This window comes from Pinus tabuliformis, chromosome X (assembly GCF_031772625.1).
Source record: "Pinus tabuliformis cultivar Carrire ecotype Pingquan chromosome X, CPIR1, whole genome shotgun sequence".
Taxonomy (NCBI): Eukaryota; Viridiplantae; Streptophyta; class Pinopsida; order Pinales; family Pinaceae; genus Pinus; species Pinus tabuliformis.
In genome coordinates, this window is record NC_142308.1 from 1,714,086,442 (window position 1) to 1,714,105,928 (window position 19,487).

Here is a 19,487-nt window from a genome sequence, read left to right on the forward strand (position 1 = left end):
TGCTACTTTCTTCATCCCATACAATGCTCGCTTGAGCCGGCATACATGCGACTCACGATCGAAGGTCTCAAATCCCTCAAGCTGATCTATGTATACCTCTTACTCAATCTCCCCATTGAGGAAAGTTGTCTTCACATCCATCTGATGGATCTTCTAACCCATCTATGCTGATAGTGCTAGAATCGATCTGATTGATGAGTACCTTGCAACAAGAGCAAAGGTCTCATCATAGTCAATCCCCTCCACCTGTGAGAAACCACAGGCAACAAACCTTGCCTTGTGTTTCTCAATACTACCATCAACTGCATGCTTTACCTTGTAAATCCATCAGGAAGTAACCACTAATTTGTCCCCCAGTCTAGGGAGAACATCCCACACACTGTTCCGAATGATAGAATTATACTCCTCTACTATTGCATCCACCCAAACTGGCTGCTGCACTGCCTCCTCAAAAGAAGAAGGCTCGATCGCTACACACTCTCCAACCAAGGCCATGTATCCAGTGTATCTATGAGAAGATGTCCTCTGTCTGCGCTAAGAGGATGGTTGCCCCACATTCTCTCTCGCATCTTGCATCAATCTATCAGCTTCCCGTGAGCGTTTCCGCACATCTCTGGAAGACTCTCCATTAGTGGTGATCTCCACTACTAGAATCTTTACATGTGGCTTATCCACATCATCAGGAGGCTCCTCCTCCTTAGGAACTAATTGTTCCTCATCATCACCATGTAACTTGAGCTTCCTCTCAAGTGACACTCGCATGGCTCGCTTCTCATCAAACTTCAGATCCCTGTGCACTACAGTCCTCTGAATGGCAGGCAGAAACACACGATAGTTGTGAGATGTATCCATGTACCCCACAAGTATTCCCAACTCACCTGTTGGGTCTAGCTTCTTCCAAGCATCTTTGGTCACATGAGAGAAGATTGGTGATCCAAATATGTAGAAGTGACTCACATCTAGTTGCTTCCTTGAAAAAGCCTCTATAGGTGTCTTCATCCCCAACATGCGATGAGGACTTCTGTTCTGAAGATATACTGTTGTATTGCATGCCTCAGCCCACAGATGAAGTGGTAGGCCTTGGTCATGCAACATCGCTCAAGTTGCTCCCACAATAGACCTGTTCTTCCTTTCAGCCACCCCATTTTGTTGTGGGTTATGAGGTGCCATGAGTTCCCATTTAATTCCTTCTGAAGCACAGAAGTCCTTAAACTGTTGGGAAACATACTCTCCACCGTTATCAGTCCACAAGGCCTTTATTTTCATCCCTGATTCTTTCTCTGCCAAAGCTTTGAACTCATAAAACTTCAAGAAGGTTTGATCCTTCTTTTGCATGAAGTAGATCCAACATCTACAAGAAAAATCATCAACAAAAATAACATAGTACCTATGCTTTGTTGTGGAGGCTGTAGAGAAGGACCCACATACATCTAAATGAACTCGCTCCAGAATTGCTCCTGCTCTACTATCTCGATCATGAAAGGAAGCTTTTGCATACTTACCCAAAGTGAAACCTTTACATGTGCTCGTTTGCTCCAGCTTGCACTTGGGTAATCCGATAGAAATTTGCTGCATGATCTTCAAGGCCCCATGATGGAAGTGGCCCAGTCTCCTATGCCATAACTCGCCAATATCTTGGTCATGCACCACCTCTGCTTTGGAACTCAATGCAATATAATCTTCTACATGTAACTTATAGAGATTCTTAATTCGAATCCCTATATGTTTGGTCTATCCAGTGCTGATATGCCTTACGAAAACCTTTCCCAAGCTAAAGACTACATCATAGCCTTTATCCTCAAGCATAGAAATAGACACAAGATTTTTTTTCAGCCTTGGTACATACATAACATTATAAAGAGTGAGGGGAGAACCATGCTCCCTCTGAAACACAACCGCACCTTCACCTGAGACACAATACTTTCCGTCATCACCCATCTCGATCCATATCTGGAGATCCTTCTCCTCCAAAGTGCTGAAAATATTCTTGTCACCTGACATGTGGAAAGACGCTTCACTGTCCAAGTACTAAACACATCCCATGCTGAATGAAACCATGCATGCAATAAGTGAGAAATCCATCTCAAACCATGAAGCTAGTGCATCACCATCAGATTCCTTGGAGGAACCTTTCTTGGACTTCTTCTTTGGGCAATTAGTATCATAATGGCCCAACTCATGACAATGAAAGCATCTCACCTTCGACTTGTCAAACTTCTTCCCTCCTTAAGACGACTTGGATTGGGATGCCTTCCCTTTCCCTTTCTTAGCTTTATATGCTAAAGCCAAGTTATCTTCATCATCATGTTTTGATGAAGAAGCTCCGTCCCTGGTGCTCCGTCTAATCTCCTCCCGCATCAAATCCAACCATAGTCATTCCCAATCCAGCAGTTCGTCACTTCCATTCACTGAGTCCTGGTAGCTATGCTAGCTCTTAGGAAGGCTAAGGAGTGCTAGACTCACCATATCATCATCAGCAGTCATGACCCCTACACTTGCAAGCTCATCCCTGCAGGTGGTGAGCTTGTTCAAGAACGTAGAGGTAGTGTCACCCTTTTCACACTTGATCTTGCGAAGTTTGTCCTTCAGTGCCAGCTTCCTCTGATCACTGCTATTCTGATATAAATCTTTCAATGTTTTTTGCATTGCATGCAGAATCTCTTTCCCATGGAGGCTTGAAATTATGTGATCTCAAACTCCCTCCAGGATGATTCTCCTAGCTCTAGCCACACACTTCTTCCATTCCACCAGTTGAGTAGCATCAGTGGGCTTAGGGACTTCTTGATCAATGAATTCCTTAAGGTCGTTATCTTCCAATACTACCTCCATGAGATCCTTCCAAGCTATGTAGTTTGAGCTACCATCAAGGGCATACTCAAGCCTCAAACCATAGAAATCCATCGGTGAAATAAATGTGATAAGAACTTGAGATCTATATTCTGAATAATAAACTTCAAATTTCTATTGCCTGTATATTTTTCTTCCTTGATCACCTGTGCTCTGATACCATGTAGAAATTTCACACCTGTAAATCAAACTGATATATGCAATGTACTAAAGCATAATACTTGATCTAGTTCTACAGAATATTAGGCGAAGCATAATTGATTTCATGAGCAACATCAATCATAAACACATATAACTGATCAAGAGAAATAATCAACCATAACACAAGACATATCACTAGGGAAAGCACCAACATAAAACCCCTATATGTATTATCAATCAAGTGGAAATCCTCTTCTGTTTACAAAAAGAATTAGCTCAAGAGCTATCATGTACTCTCTGCAATCAAAAGATGGAGATCATAGACTCCCTAGGCCTCAATATATAGGCCACAAGTCCTCCAAGCTCCTATATCACGTAATTCTTTTGGAAATAAATCCTTCTCCATGCAAGGAATACTTACTAGAAATATCCAAGCATCTGAGAGTACATTGTCCCTCATCTGATCTCAACTGGGTCTCTGTCTAAAATGACATGCATCAGTTATCCATGAGGGAATGCTTAGTTATCTGAAATAATAGTTGTCACATGCATGCAAGCATTAACAAACTATATCTCATTAATTTAACAACTTGTTAAATTAATCTAAGTGGACTTGACTAATTAAAACTAAGTCAACTGATCCTCTCATTATAGAACTCATACTTGATTCCTCAATCAGTGGAGAAAAACAAGGATAAATTCCTCAATCAGTGGCACAACTAATTGCATGTTCTCACAAAGACTTCTAGTTTAATTTTCCATAATTAATTAACTCATGGAAATTAATTAATTAACTCATGGAGGTTAATTAATTAATCTTTTAAACTGTTGTTAAGACCAAATTTGTTTTTACTTCCTATAGTTAGACCAGGGACTACTACAAAGAGGAAGGGACCCAGAAATGATATTTTTAGAAGATCCTATTTTTAGCAGCTTCACCTCTCACCCAAGGTGGCCAAAATGCTCATTTGCCAAACTACTATTTTTAGAAGTGCTATTTTTAGGAGTTCTATTTTTAGCATTTCTTGTTGCACACTTTTTAACACATGAATGATTCTAATTTGACAATGCACACATTAGTAATTCCAATTGATCTCTCACTGCTTTCGGAATATGTTTCCTTTAAATTTCATAGTTTAAGAATTCAATGCTTTCCTAATATAGGATTTGTTGCTTTCTAGATTAAATTTACTTTCAAGTCATTAGAATAGATTTACTTTCTTTTTGATAAGATAGATTTAGTTTGCAGATTACTGTGGTGTGATTTTTGAATGGAGCTCGGATTTACCACAGTGTTCATGTTTTTTAGTCGACGTTTCGAGTCTGAAACTAGACTCATCATCAGGACAAAATGTGAGGAGAAAAGAAGGAAATGTTAGGTATAAATATGCAAACCCAGGATGTGAAGACCAATAGCCGACTCTTTTCCTCATTAATGATTTAATTTATTATTGTCATTTAAGTTTTTTGATTTTACAATTTAATTGTTTTAATAACTACCCTAAATTATTTTTTTTTTTTTTATATTAATATTCCAATTTTATATTTTGTCTTATTTTATTATTATGCCTCGTAATTAAATTATGGTTTATGCTTATTGATATTAATGATGTTATTCTTAATTGATTAAAAAGAGATTTTATTATTATTGTTATGTAAGTTTATTTATTATGTCTTCTTATAAATTAATTTATTTGTTTTTTAAAATCTCTTTTTGTGATTCTTAGCTTATTTAGTATTATTCTTTATTAGTATTTTAATTTTTAATGCTTTTTTGTTTATATTTATTATTTGTTATTGTTAATGTTATTATAATTCTATATTATTATTTTGCTCCTATTATTTATATTATTATTAATGATATTTGCTCTGATCTTAGTTGAAGCTCCTCTATATATACTTATTGTTACTTATTACATAACAAATATCAATTATAATAAGTAACAATAAGTATATATAGAGGAGCTTCAACTAAGATCAGAGCAAATATCATTAATAATAATATAAATAATAGGAGCAAAATAATAATATAGAATTATAATAACATTAACAATAACAAATAATAAATATAAACAAAAAAGCATTAAAAATTAAAATACTAATAAAGAATAATACTAAATAAGCTAAGAATCACAAAAAGAGATTTTAAAAAACAAATAAATTAATTTATAAGAAGACATAATAAATAAACTTACATAACAATAATAATAAAATCTCTTTTTAATCAATTAAGAATAACATCATTAATATCAATAAGCATAAACCATAATTTAATTATGAGGCATAATAATAAAATAAGACAAAATATAAAATTGGAATATTAATATAAAAAAATTAAAAATAATTTAGGGTAGTTATTAAAACAATTAAATTGTAAAATCAAAAAACTTAAATGACAATAATAAATTAAATCATTAATGAGGAAAAGAGTCGGCTATTGGTCTTCACATCCTGGGTTTTCATATTTATACCTAACATTTCCTTCTTTTCTCCTCACATTTTGTCCTGATGATGAGTCTAGTTTCAGACTCGAAACGTCGACTAAAAAACATGAACACTGTGGTAAATCCGAGCTCCATTCAAAGATAGATTTACTTTCATGACACTAAAATAAATTTATTTTCATGTCAATGGAGTAAGCTTATTTTCATGTCAATTGTCATTTCAATTCCATAGATTAAAATATTGCTTTCCAAGTTTTGAATTTGAGACTTTTGAAAAAGAAAGCCTATGCATACTCATCTTAGACATTTTTCATGAATAGGTTTTATTTCAATCTTGCAAATTCTTTCAATATAGTGGAATTTCCTTTTGAAATTGAAAGTTGATTCTTAGCATATATTGTGAAAGTATACTTCAAAAGTATACAATCTTGGATTGGCATTTAATGCGAGTAATTTAACTAACAGTTAAATTACCCAACAACCATATGTTATTAGGTAGGTGGTCTTGATCTTCCCAGCTAGAAACTAAATGTTTTTTACCAACTACCAATGGAGTAATTTGTCAAAAATTCAAGAATTATCAATGTTTCTAACATAACCTAACAATCTATGCATGAACTATAAAAACAAAAACTGAAGATAATCATGTATACTTGAGTATCTCAAGAGGTGACTGTAATAGTATTATGAGCACTGAATCCTTGAGGATCATGTGAAGCTACTTTACACTAAACGTTGATTTAATCATTTCTTCAATTTTGTTGAAGAAGTAATTTTGGTTACACTATGATGTAGGGGAATCCATAATTCTCTTTGACTGAGAGGTCAAAAACTTTTTACCAGAGGAGTTGATTCCTCAATGTGTTATTTGTTAGGCTAGGGTTTTATTTAATTGGGCATGTAATTAATTAAAGTAGACAATTTGTTACAGTACTTGTAGTTTAGTTCAATTTGACCCAAATGGGTCTTTAGATCTTATCTTCAAGGATCTAAACCGAATAATGTAACTCATATATTTCCTTTTATTAATGAAAGTGGTGGAGAGGAGAGAGAGATTGTATGAATGAACCATTGGCTTCGAGAGGTTCGAGCTCACTTAAGTAATCCTTCTGTAATCTGTTTATTTCTTCCAGTTATTTTAACCTTGTATTTAATTAAACATACCCGAGAGTCTGTGTACATATATGTATCGTCCTCAGAGCATTGTAGGAGGAGAAGGAAAGGGCGAGAGTTGTTTAAGTAGAGTTGAAGGAGGGAGCCGAGCAGAGAGACATGAAGAGCACAAAGGATTGAAAGGAGTCGAAGAATCGAATCTGAGAAGACGTCGAGAGTAGCCAACACTTAGCCATTTTTTTCTTTTCAATGAAGTCTGTCAAATGTTGGGGCCGAGACCGTCTATTGGCAGATTTCGTAATAGAGAACCAACTATTGAGACATCAGAATCACATAGTTTTTTTAACATTACAATTATTTAAAAGTTCTGAGACCTGAGACTGCCAAGTGACAGTGACAAGAAATATTTTCGTTTCTCAAAGTGTCAAGTGTTGTGGCGCAAGTGCTTTATAACATTAAGTGCACTTGTATTGCAGGTTGGAACCTTGAAGGTTCATTTAAATTGAATTTAATGAGACTTCCAAGACCCATGATCCAGAAGGCACGAAGTCTCAAGACTGTGAGGAAGCGTAGGTTCTAAAGTTGCTAATATCCAAGGACCCGAGACTCGAGAAGAGAAAGGATCCGAGATCAGAAAGCGTTGAGAATCTAGTTGATCTAAGACCCGAGATCCGAGAAGAACCAACAATGGTTTTCCCTGTTTTATTTGAATTTTTCCACTGCACTTATTTTTTCCGTTGTGTTTTAACAGGGTTTTGATTAGGGAAATGGAGGAATTCCCTAATAAGGGGAACCAACTCAAAGAGGGGTTGATTTTAAAAAAATATTAATTAGATTTGCATGAATTAGTATCAGAGCAGACCCTGCGTCTGCTTTAGGAATAGAAGGAAAAATCATGCCGCCTAAAATTGTAAGAGGTGCTAGCCGAGATGAAGCTAGAGGAAAGAGACAGAGACAGGTTTCTAATAGAGAGGTGCTTGGAGCAATGTGACAATTAGAAGAATGAATTGCAACGATGGAGACTAGTCAACATTGGGAACTAGAAGTTGGAGATGTGAGTTTTGAGGAGGAAGAAGCTTTAGAAGAAGAGGAAGTGGCAGAAGAACCAACAAAGGCTATGTTGGGTCCCTATAATACTACTGATTACCCCATTACTATTGTAGTTATACCCCTTATTAATATTGTTGTGCCCCTATTTCCCCCATATTGTTATTACTGTGCCCCATAGAATCCCTCTATTGTTATTTTTGTGGCTTTATATTATTGTTGTTAGGTCGGCTGGATTATATTGTGACTCCTTAGACTCCTATATATAGAAAGGAGGATTTGTCATTTGAATCATTGAAGAATTTTTCATTTATGTAATGTAAAGGAGGTTGCCCCCTCGAAGAGCCTGAATTCTAAGGCGTTGATCTATCTTTTCTATCTTTTCTTGAGTTGGTTTCATAACATTTGGTATCAGAGCTTTGGATTCTAGGGTTTCGCTGCTCCAAACAGGTCATCGTGGAATTTTTGCTATAACTTTTTTTCTGTGACATTTCAAAAGTTGAAAAAAAAAATTCATTTGAGAAGAATTCACGCTAAACCTCAAGTCCAAATTTCAGAGCTTTTCGTGCCATATTTGCGGAGATATGATCTGAGGAAGTTGGTCTTTTTGTAGACTCCTGAATTACATTCCAAACAGGTGACCTGGGGAAAATCGTCATAACTTTCTCTATGGGAATCAGATTGAAATTTCATAAGAAGGTACAGAAAGAGGACGGACTGCAGTTTCTTGTGCGCATTTTTCAGATCCAGAGGTCGAAACAGTGACTCGTGGCATGTCGTACAAGTTCACTCTACTGAACTAGTCTATAATCAAGTCATTGTGGGAGATTTCGCATAACCCTTCCTTGGAGAAACCAATTTGGGTCAGACTTGTGGCATTAGAAAGAGGACACAAAGGGATACTACATATCACAAATTCAGAACTAGATGATCGGAAAGTATAGAGATACATCAAAGGCAATATCGAGCTCCTACAAAGTGAAAAAATGTGTGTAGATTTTCTTAAATTTTTGCTTAAGCTTGGTTTGAAAATTTGTTTGGAAGGAATTCAAAGGGAATAATAGAGCATTATTATCGGTAACTGATGCCTCAAGGAAAGAAAATGCAAACACCTAGTAAGGAACCTGGAAGCTCTAGCATGACTCATGAAGAATAAGAAGAAATGCTATATGATATATCAAAATTACAAGAACAAGTGCAACAAGTGTCACTTTCACAAAAAGCAACAGAATCTAAGATGGATGGTTTAAGGAAAGATGTAGAAGCTAAGATGGATGGTTTAAAGAAAGGCGTAGAAGCTAAAATTGATGGCATGGATGATAAGATGGAAGAATTGAAGATAAATATGAATAAGTTGCTACAAGAAATGGTCAATAAGGGTGAAAGGGTACTAAACGAAACTCATGATGAGAACAAAAGAAATGTTAATCATGATTCCATAGACTCTAATGTTGAATCGAAGACTCACCATATTCCAAAAATTGATATGAGGAAGTTTGATGGCAAGGATCCCGCCACATGGATATTACAGATGGAGCAGTTCTTCGATCTCATAATGTGCAAAACACACAAAAGGTATGTATGGAAACTTTATATTTGGAACCAAATCAGTTTGTATGGTATCAATGGCTTTGCTCTTGTAAACAATTTATCACTTGGGCAATTTTTACGGAAGAATTGATAGCACATTATGAGGATACAAAAAGCAACACTTTTTTTAGCCAATTGATATGTCTCAAACAAAAGGTTTCAATAATGGAGCACATTGAGGAGTTCCAAAAATTGAACATAAGGGTAAAAGATATTCTAGAGTAGCATAGGATTGATGTGTTCATAGGGTCTTTAAAGGATAATATCCAACATGATGTTCGCCTTTGGGAACCTGATTCATTAGAGAAGGCATTCAGGTTAGCAAAAAAAATGGAAAGCAAAATTATGGCAACCAGAAAGCATACCACTCACAACTATAAAAACGGAAGTGTTGTTTCCCCTAGTCTTCCACAACCTATAAGGTTGACACCACAACAATTGGAAGAAAAAAGAGCAAAAGAGCTTTGTTACAGTTGTGACAGCAAATACACTAAAGGTCATAAGTGTGCTGAGAAGAAAGTATTCTACATAGATTGTGAAGAGGAAGAAGAAAAGGAGCAAGAAAGGTCAAAATAAGAGGATATACTCCAGGAAAAAAGCCTAGATGAAAAACAAATAAATCCGACCATATCTTGTAATGCATTGGCAGGAATTACCACTCCTCAAACCATCAAGATAGAAGGACAAATCAAGAAGAAAAAGGTAATAGTGTTGATTGATTCAGGAAGCACCCACAATTTTATTCATTGTAGGGTAGCAAAAGAATTGAATTGTTTCCTATATCCAGCACCAGAGTGTCAAGTGATGATTGCAAATGGAGGAACAATAAATTGCTCTGGAAAGTACCATAATATCAAGCTATCCATGGGAGAATATGTATTGACTAGCCCAATGCTTTCCATTCCAATGGGAGGTGCTGATGTTGTACTAGGAGTCCAATGGCTACAATCCTTGGGTACAATAGCTTTTAATTTTCAAGAACTTTTCATCAAATTTTCTACGGAAGGAAAGGAAGTTGAATTAAGGGGTATTGTAGGGAAACCAGGAAAGATAATCAGCTCTAGTGGTATGACAAAGCTTCTAAAAAAGGAGCAAAGAGGTGTAATTGCACAATTATGTTCGCTAGATGTTTCCACATCGGAATCATCTATTTCTCCAGATCTCCAAAAAGACCTGGACAATCATTCCAAGGTATTTGAGACTCCCAAAGGTCTCCCACCTATGCATGATCATGATCATGCTATTCATCTGATTCCAGGAAGTGTTCCTCCAAACATCAGGACGTACAGATATCCCTACGTCCAAAAAAGTGAAATTGAACGTATGGTTGCAGAAATGCTAGAGGCTGGTATAATTCAACTGAGTCAAAGTTCTTTCTCTGCTCCAGTAGTATTGGTGCACAAGAAGGATGGATCATGGCGCATGTGTCCAGATTATAGGGAGCTCAACAAGCTCACTATTAAAGATAAGTTCCCTGATGAGCCCCAATTTTTGGTAACAATTTGGGCTCATTTGGCCTACTTACCTTGCTCAACCCTTCATTTTTTATCACTTATGCATCATTTCTTAGTATATTCATGTTATTTGTAGGAAGAAGGGCACTCGTTATGCCTATGTGGCTAATACATGATGATTTCAGGTTTTTTGACATTAAATGGAGCAAAGACCACGCAAATGAAGACAAGGAGACAGCCAAGGTGGCATTGCGGGTTTATAGGGAGGTTGTCCACAGCCTTGAATGACCTTCCTCGTGATCTCCACCCCAACTCCGAGCTCCAACAGCTATCACCACCGAGCTAGAAGGCAGCCAACGGATTCTACAGGAACAACAGTTTACTTTTAGTTGGACAGCCAAGCCCCACTAATTGAGGAGGCCAGCTTGGCCCTCATCATGTATAAATATTGAGGCTGTAGCCTTCGATGAAGACTCTTGAACCTTTGTTGTAGATTTTGAATCACGAGCTGTAGCTTTGTTTTTGCTCTTTGTAAGCCAATTTTGGCATGTTGTTAGACTCATGATGATGATCTTTTAATAAAAGGCAGGCAGATTTGGATTCAATTCTGAGTTCTTAGAGGAGCTATAGCTCTCAGGTTAGGGCCCAACCTGAGAGCAATAGACCTCCTTTTCTTTGTATTGTTACTTGTCTTTCTTTTATCATTGTATTTCTTTCCTTTACATGCACTTGGAAAACACAGTTTGCTGAGTTGACTGTTTCGGTTTGGTTATGTAGGTTAGTTTCATGAATGCAGTTGTTTCAGTAGTTCAGAATTAGCGTAGGGAGATTGAAGTTACATTGAGTTCAAAAAAAGGGTTGAATGCATGCTCACTTTCACCTCTGTTTGGGGACCGGAAGTGTAGACCGTGCCAACTGCCAAAAACATTGTTTTAACATATGCATGCAAGTATTGGTGTAATGTTTTCGGTTGAAGAATTGTCCATACGATTATATCTTGAGTAATGACTCTTTGGTTCAGCATCATGCACGGTTTCCCTTCAACTTACATTGCTGTTCTCTGATTCCTAATAAAACAGTTAGAATAGGTTGGTGAACTTTCGTTTACATGCAAGATAAGGGTGATTTGTTTCATTTACACTGCACAGCACCACTTCATTGTGTTCTTATCCTTATAAACCGTGCCTAAGCCACCTACTCATCCTCTGTTCAGCTCATTTGCCTTCCAACCCTTCTACTGTCCACGTTGCTCAAATCTTTTTGACCTTCCACTACTACTACCCTCCTCTAGACCAACCAGCTTTACACACACCTTCCCCATCTCATCTCTCTGTCCATAGGCCATCACAAGCTCCTCTCTCATCTTACCTATCCACCCATACAGCTCATTCACTCCTCCATCACCCAAAACTCCGACTGCAGAACATCCTGTAGAAGTTAGCAGACTTCCTGTAGAAATCCCGAGCTTCCTGTAGGATCCCCTGCAGACATCCTGTAGAAGCCTGCAAACACGGTTGCCAAGCACCTGAACGTTGTGAACTTCTGTGGAATGATGTGAAGGATCCCCTGGAACCTCTCAGAGTCCTCCTAACTTTTCCCAAGCCTTCCTCCCCTTTGAACTACCCATGCACAGTCAAGACCCAGTAAGAAGCACAATCATAATAACTCCACCCACTTGAGCAAAAATACAAAAACGTGTTCTCTTCAATGGAAGTAGTTTAAATTCATGCATCTCATCTCACTAGAAGTAATGGCATCATTTCTGGAAGTTGCATTCCCACCATTGCATCATAAGGATTAAACTAGTCAGATTAGGGTTTACTAGGGTTTCCATGTTTGGTTGGCTTTCAGTTCATTCTTGCAAAATAGGTTAATTTCCTTTGCGATAGCCTTCGTTCATCATTTAGAAAGATTCTTATGAGAACATATAGAAGTTGGCTTGAGCCCTAGCGGACTTGTTCCAGCTGACCAAGTGACAGCTGCGACAAGAGCTAGTACTTGTGCATACAGCACCGTCGCTTCCAAGTTTGTTACGAACTACCGGGTTGATAAAATTAGAGAAGGAAGCTCCAGGAGTTGTAGCATTATTGCTACAATACTGGAGCCCACCATCTTTTTGGCGCCGTTGCCGGGGAAGCGTCAGAGTATTAGTAATTGTTGCTTTTCTTCTATTTTCCTACTCTCGCCTTCTGCCAAGTAGTTTATTTCATTTCCATTCTGCAAAAGTAGCATAGACATTTCCTGCTTTCATAGATTAGCATTTCAATTCCGCAATTTCAATTTTGCAAGCATAGATTAGCATTTCAATTCTGCAAGCGTAGACTAGCATTTCCATTCCTGCAATTCCATTTGAGCAAAGTAGATTAGTCCTTTCCTGCTTTCATTTCAATTCTGCATTTTTATTTCAGCAAGATAGTTAGTTGTAGATCAATCTGTTTCAGTTTTTCAGGTACCAAAGAAAAAAAACAAAAGCAATCAAAAAGTCTTTCCATTTCATGCCTCGTAGGAATCGAGATAAAACAGGCAAATTCCTACCTAACACCCCCACCACATCACTGAGTCACCCTTCTCTCTTCTTCGGTGACAGTGATCCAGAAGAACCTATAGGTGAACCTCCTGAGATATACGAAGATCCTATAGCAGAAGAAGAATTAGAGACCATCCCATTTGAAGCTATGGCTGACAATCGAGGAGAAGATGAGAGAATAGAAGGTGCCTTCCCCATCCGAGAAACCAATGGAGACATGAAAATGAAAAACATTAGTCGCTCCGCTCTACCTCACTTCCATGGACTGACTACTAAAGATCCTGATACCTTCCTGTTTGAGTTTGTTGTCCTTTGTAGAACCTATGACTATACTGAAGATGAGCAGAAGCTGAAACTCTTCCCTTCAACCCTTAAGGATGAAGCATTACGCTGGTTCATGGGCCTACCTGGGAATAGTATCACCACTTGGGCTCAGATGTAGCAAGCTTTCAATACCAAGTACCGGGACTACTGTAGGTCTAAGGAAACCAAGGGAGAAATCTTTCGGATGACCATGGGAAATGATGAGTCCTTAGAGGATTATGAGGAGAGGTTCCAACTTAGCTATAAGCGGGCCAGGTGCACACTTGACCCTGAATCCCTCAAGTTGGTTATGCTCCGAGGAGTCCCTAAAGACCTTTTAGATACCCTTCACATGTTAGCTGGGGGAGATATTTACCAACTGCCTTATGAGGACATCAAGACTGTGTTCAGAAACCACTCTAGGGCAGCCCAGAAACGAGGTAGAGGAAACCTTCTCTCAGCTGGTATTCCTTTCTCCAAGCATGAGTTTGCAAATCAATTAGAAGATCTTAAGAGTGAGGTGAGACAGACCATCGCCATGCAACTAGACACATTCAGGATCAAGCAGAAGAAGGAAGAAGCTGAGAGGGCCTTGGTTATCTTTTTCCCTAGATGTACAAGGAGACACCCTAAGAACGAATGCCCATTGCATTCGGTTGAAGTGTGCTTCGTTTGTGAGGAGGACCATCCCACAAATCAATGTCCAACCTTACCTGGGCTTAAAGCTATGTACCAAGGGACAGAAGTGATGAGCCCCAATTTTTGGTAACAAATTGGGCTCATTTGGCCTACTTACCTTGCTCAACCCTTCATCTTTTATCACTTATGCATTCATTTCTTGGTATATTCGTGTTATTTTTAGGAAGAAGGGCAGGCATTATATCTATGTGGCTAATACATGATGATTTCAGGTTTTTTGGCATTAAAGGGAGCAAAGACCACGCAGAAGGAGACAAGGAGACAGCAAAGGTGGCATTGCAGGTTTATAGGGAGGTTGTCTACAGCCTTAAATAACCTCCCTCGTGATCTCCACCCTAACTCCGAGCTCCAACAGCTCTCCCCACCGAGCTTAAAGGCAGCCAACAGGTTCTACAAGAACAGCAGTTTAACTTTTAGTTGGACAGCTGAGCTCCATTAATTGAGGAAGCCAGCTTGATCCTCATCTTGTATAAATATTAAGGTCGTAGCCTTTGATAGGAGCTTTTTGAACTTTTGAACTACTGTTTCAATTTCTAAGTACGAGCTACAGCTCGATTTTTGCTCCTTGTAAGCCAGTTTTGGCATGTCATTAGACTCATGATTATTCAATAAAGACAGGTAGCTTTTGATTCAATTCTGAGTTTTTAAGGGAGCTATAGCTCTCAGGTTAGGGCCCAATCTGAGAGCAATAGACCTCCTCTTCTTTGTATTGTTATTTGTCTTTCTTTTCAGCACTTTATTCCTCTGTTTTGACATGCATTTAGAATTTACAGTCTGCTGATTTGATTTCTTTTATGTGAATGAGTAGGATTAGTTTATGGTTCAAGTGCTTTTAGTTGCTTAGATTAGAGTAAGAGGATCATCATTCATTCAAGCTTCAAGAAAAGGCTGATAGTGCACTCACTGCCATCTCTGTTTAGAGATTGGGGGTGTAGACCGTACTAGCCACGAAAAACGCAGTCATACACTTTCATTCAAGCTGCAACACAGTCATTTCAATTGTAGGTCCATCCATGCATTCTGATCTTGAGCAGTACTTCGTCATTCCAACTCCATGCACGATTTTTCTCTGAAGTTTACATTGCTGTTCGTTAATTTAATAACACAGTTAGGATAAGTTGATGAATTCTTGGTTTTGTGCATATTTGTTTCCTTTACACTGTGTGCATCACTCTGTTATCTTCTTCTTCTTCTCAACCACGTCTAAAGCCACCTACCCAACCTCTGTTCAGATCGTTTTCCCTCCAACACTTCCACTGTTCATGTAGCTCCATCTTTTTGGACTTTTCATTGCCTCCACCCTTCCATTCTCCAACCAGCTGCACCCACTCTTTCCTCATCTCATATCTTTGTCCCTAAACCATAATAGGCTCCCTCTCCATCCTACCTATCCACCCATACAACTCCTCCACTCTTCCATCACCCAACACTCCAACCACAGAACATCCTGTAGAAGTTAGCAGCCTTCCTGTAGAAATCCCAAGCTTCCTGTAGGATCCCCTGCAGACATCCTGTAGAAACCTGTAACCTCGGTTGCTGAGCACCTGAACGTTGTGGACTTCTATGGAATGATGTTTTGGATCCTCTGGAACCTCTCCTAGCCCTCCTGACCTTTCCCAAGCTTTCTTCCCTTCGAACTACACCTGCACAGTCAAACCCTAATAAGAAACAAAATCATAATAACTCCAAACCACCTAAGCAAAAATACAAAAACAATGTTCTTTTCAGTAGAAGTAGCTTAGTTTCATGCATCTCATATCACTAGAAGTAATGGCATCATTTCTAGAAGTTTGCACACCCACCATTGCATCGTAGAGATTAGACTAGTCAGATTAGGGTTTACTAGGGTTTCCCTGTTTTGTTGGCTTTCGGTTCATTATTGCAAAGTAGGTTAATCTCCTTTGAGATAGTCTTCGTCCATCATTTAGAAAGCTTCTTCTGAGATCATATAGAAGTTGGCTTGAGCCCTAGCGGACTTATGCCAGCTGACCAAGTGACAGCTGCGACAAGAGCTAGTACTTGTGCATACAACACCGTCGCTTCCAAGTTTGTTACGAACTACCGGGTTGATAAAATTAGAGATAGGAAGCTCCAGGAGTTGTAGCGTTATTGCTACAATACTGGAGCCCACCAAGAAGCTCCCACTGAACCTCTCTATTTCCTCAACCAAATGAGGCCACAAGGACCTAGACCTTACCAGCAGGGGATGCAAGGGGCACCTCAAGCTTATTACAGCCCCAACCAATCGACTCCTATGCCTTCCTGGGGTCCCCCTGCTCATCCTTCCTAGTCTATGCCTCCTCCATGGTCTTATCCACCTCAGTACCTTACTCAACCCACTACTCATTCATATCATTCACATGCCCAGCCACAGCCTCAGTGGAATGCACCTCAGTCAGGGTGGAGCCCCCAGTACAACACTCCTCCCGCCATTTTGCCTCCACCACCAGTTCAACCTCAACCATTACCTCCTGCTCCTCCAAGGCAACCTCAAATGCCTGCTCAACCGAACCCGAATCCCAACAATAGACAGGCCCAGCAGGTATACACTCGGGAAACATCATGCCCTACCTATGTTGTGGAGATCCAGGAGATCAATCTTCGATCTGGAAAGACTCTTCCGGATCGCCAACCTCCTCCCCCAGAGGACGAGGAGGACAAACAGGAAAGTGAACCAAAGGCTATTCCACCCTTTCTTGAGAGACTAACAGCCACCACACAACCCAACCCAGAGGAGGATGAGCTTCTAGGAGAGCTCAAGCAGTTGTGTGTGAAAATACCACTTCTCCAAGCCATCAAGGATGTGCCAATATACAACAAACTGGTTAAGGAAAGGTGTTTCAAACACCCAAGCAGGCGAAAGAGAGATGCTTCAACCATCAATGTCTTAGGACAACTGTCTGACCTTATGTTAGGACAAGTCATCTGCCCAAAGTATCTAGATCCTGGGAGTCCTGTAGTAGATGTCCACATCAATGGCACCATCATACCTCACACCTTGATTGATTTGGGGGCTGCCATTAATGTGATGACCAGGGATACCATGCTCAAACTCAATCTTCAGGGTTCCTTGAGGAAGACCTCGACAGTCCTGCAACTAGCAGATCGCTCCACCGTGACTCCCGAAGGGATTGTGGAGGATGTCTTGGTCTCTGTCGACCCTTGGGAATACCCTGCAAATTTCTTGGTTCTGCAACCCAAGGCAAAGCTTATTGGATATCCTCTTATTTTGGGAAGGCCTTGGTTAGCCACTGCAGATGCTTACATAAGTTGCCGTGCAGGAAACATGATCATCAAAAACGGTCCTATGTCTAAGCAGCTAGTCCTATACCCTCCTGCCCAACCCTCCTTAGAGCATGACTTACCACTGTGGTTGGAGGAAGGAGAAGAGGATGAGGTGTACTCAGCACCTTTGTGCACCCTAGATACCACTAGAAGAGACCCCCCAACCGAGGATGACTTGATTGAGACTTTGATTCAGAATCCACCTTCCAGTGCACTATCCTTAGAGAAATTGGTGGAGGACGCCCAAGCCAGCACCTTAGTGGACCTTTGTGCCACCAACCCTGTCACTCCCAGAGTCAAGAATGTGGAGTTCGGCCCTGAGAGAACGTTAAATATCAGCTCCTCCCTATCTCCTTCCCAGGAAAAGGAGCTGTGTAGCCTGTTGGCCAGCCATCTAGATGCTTTTGCTTGGAGCTATAAGGAGATGAAAGGAGTCCATCCTTCGGTCTGTACCCATCACATATACATCAAAGAGGATTGTAAACCGGTTAGGCAACCTCAGAGGCAAATGAATCCAGCCCTTAAAGACATTGTCAAGGAAGAATTGCAAAAACTGTTGGATGTCGGATTCATTTACCCCATCTCAGATAGTGAATGGGTGTCCCCTCTGGTGTTGGTTCCCAAGAAAAGTGGGAAGTGGAGAATCTGTGTAGACTACCGAGAACTGAACAAAGCTACCAAGAAAGACCATTTCCCCCTACCTTTCATAGACCAAGTGTTGGATGGACTGGCAGGAAAGAAGTTCTTCTCTTTCCTGGATGGGTTTAGCGGGTACAACCAAATCCAAATCAGCCCGGAAGACCAAGATAAGACCACCTTCACTTGTCCTTGGGGTACCTTTGCCTACCGATTCCTTCCCTTTGGGCTATGAAATGCTCCTGCTACCTTCCAGAGAGCTGTCTTGAGCATCTTCTCGGAGCTGGTCCATGATGCGGTGGAAATCTATATGGATGACTTCACTCCTTATGGGTCCAACTTCCAGGAAGCATTGTCCAATCTGGGAAAGGTCCTAACCAAATGCATTGAGATGATCCTGTCCCTTAGTCCTGAAAAATGTGAATTCCTGATGACTGAAGGGACCGTGCTGGGCCATACCATTTCTTGCCAAGGGTTACAAGCCTAACAAAATTGCTCTCATCAAGAAGGTTCCACCTCCCCAAAAGGTAAGGGATGTCCGGAGTTTCTTAGGGTTAGCAGGGTATTACCGGAGATTCATTAAAGAATTCAGCAAGCTAGCCTCGCCATTTTTTGGCCTGTTGGCAAAAGATGTGGAGTTTAAATGGACTGACGATTGTCAGAGGGCTTTGAATGAACTAAAGGACAAGTTGGTGTCAGCCCCAATCTTGAGAGGTCCAAACTGGGCCTTACCTTTCCACATCCACACTGATGCCTCGAACAAAGCCATTGGGGCAGCTTTAGGACAACTTGAACAAAAACTTCCATATGCCATTTACTTTGTTAGCAAAAACTTGTCCAAAGCCGAACTGAATTACACTGTGACCGAGAAATAATTCTTGGCTGTGGTCCATGCATTGAACAAGTTTCGACATTATATTACTGGCTATCAAACCTTTGTACATACGGATCATGCTGCAATTAGATATTTAATGAATAAACCAGATGTGAATGCTCGTATTATTAGATGGTTACTTTTGTTGCAGCAGTTTGATTTGACCATTGTTGACAAACCAGGTAATGAAAATGTTGTTGCTGACTTTTTATCTAGATTGGATTTGTCTGTAGATGAGAAGGGAACAGTGGATGACCAGATGCCCGATGAACATCTGTTTGCTATCTCAGTACTCTCTCCATGGTTTGCTGATATATCAAACTCCCTTGTTTCAGCACAGTTCCCGCCGCACCTATCTTCAAGAGAGAAGAGCAGAATCATCAGAAAAAGTGCCTCATTTACTTAGATCTGGGGCAATCTGTTCAAGCTTGGCCCTGATCAGATCTTAAGGCGTTGTGTAAGGGAGGAGGAAGTCTTTGATATCCTCCTCACCTGTCATGATGGGCCTTGTGGAGGACATTTTGCAG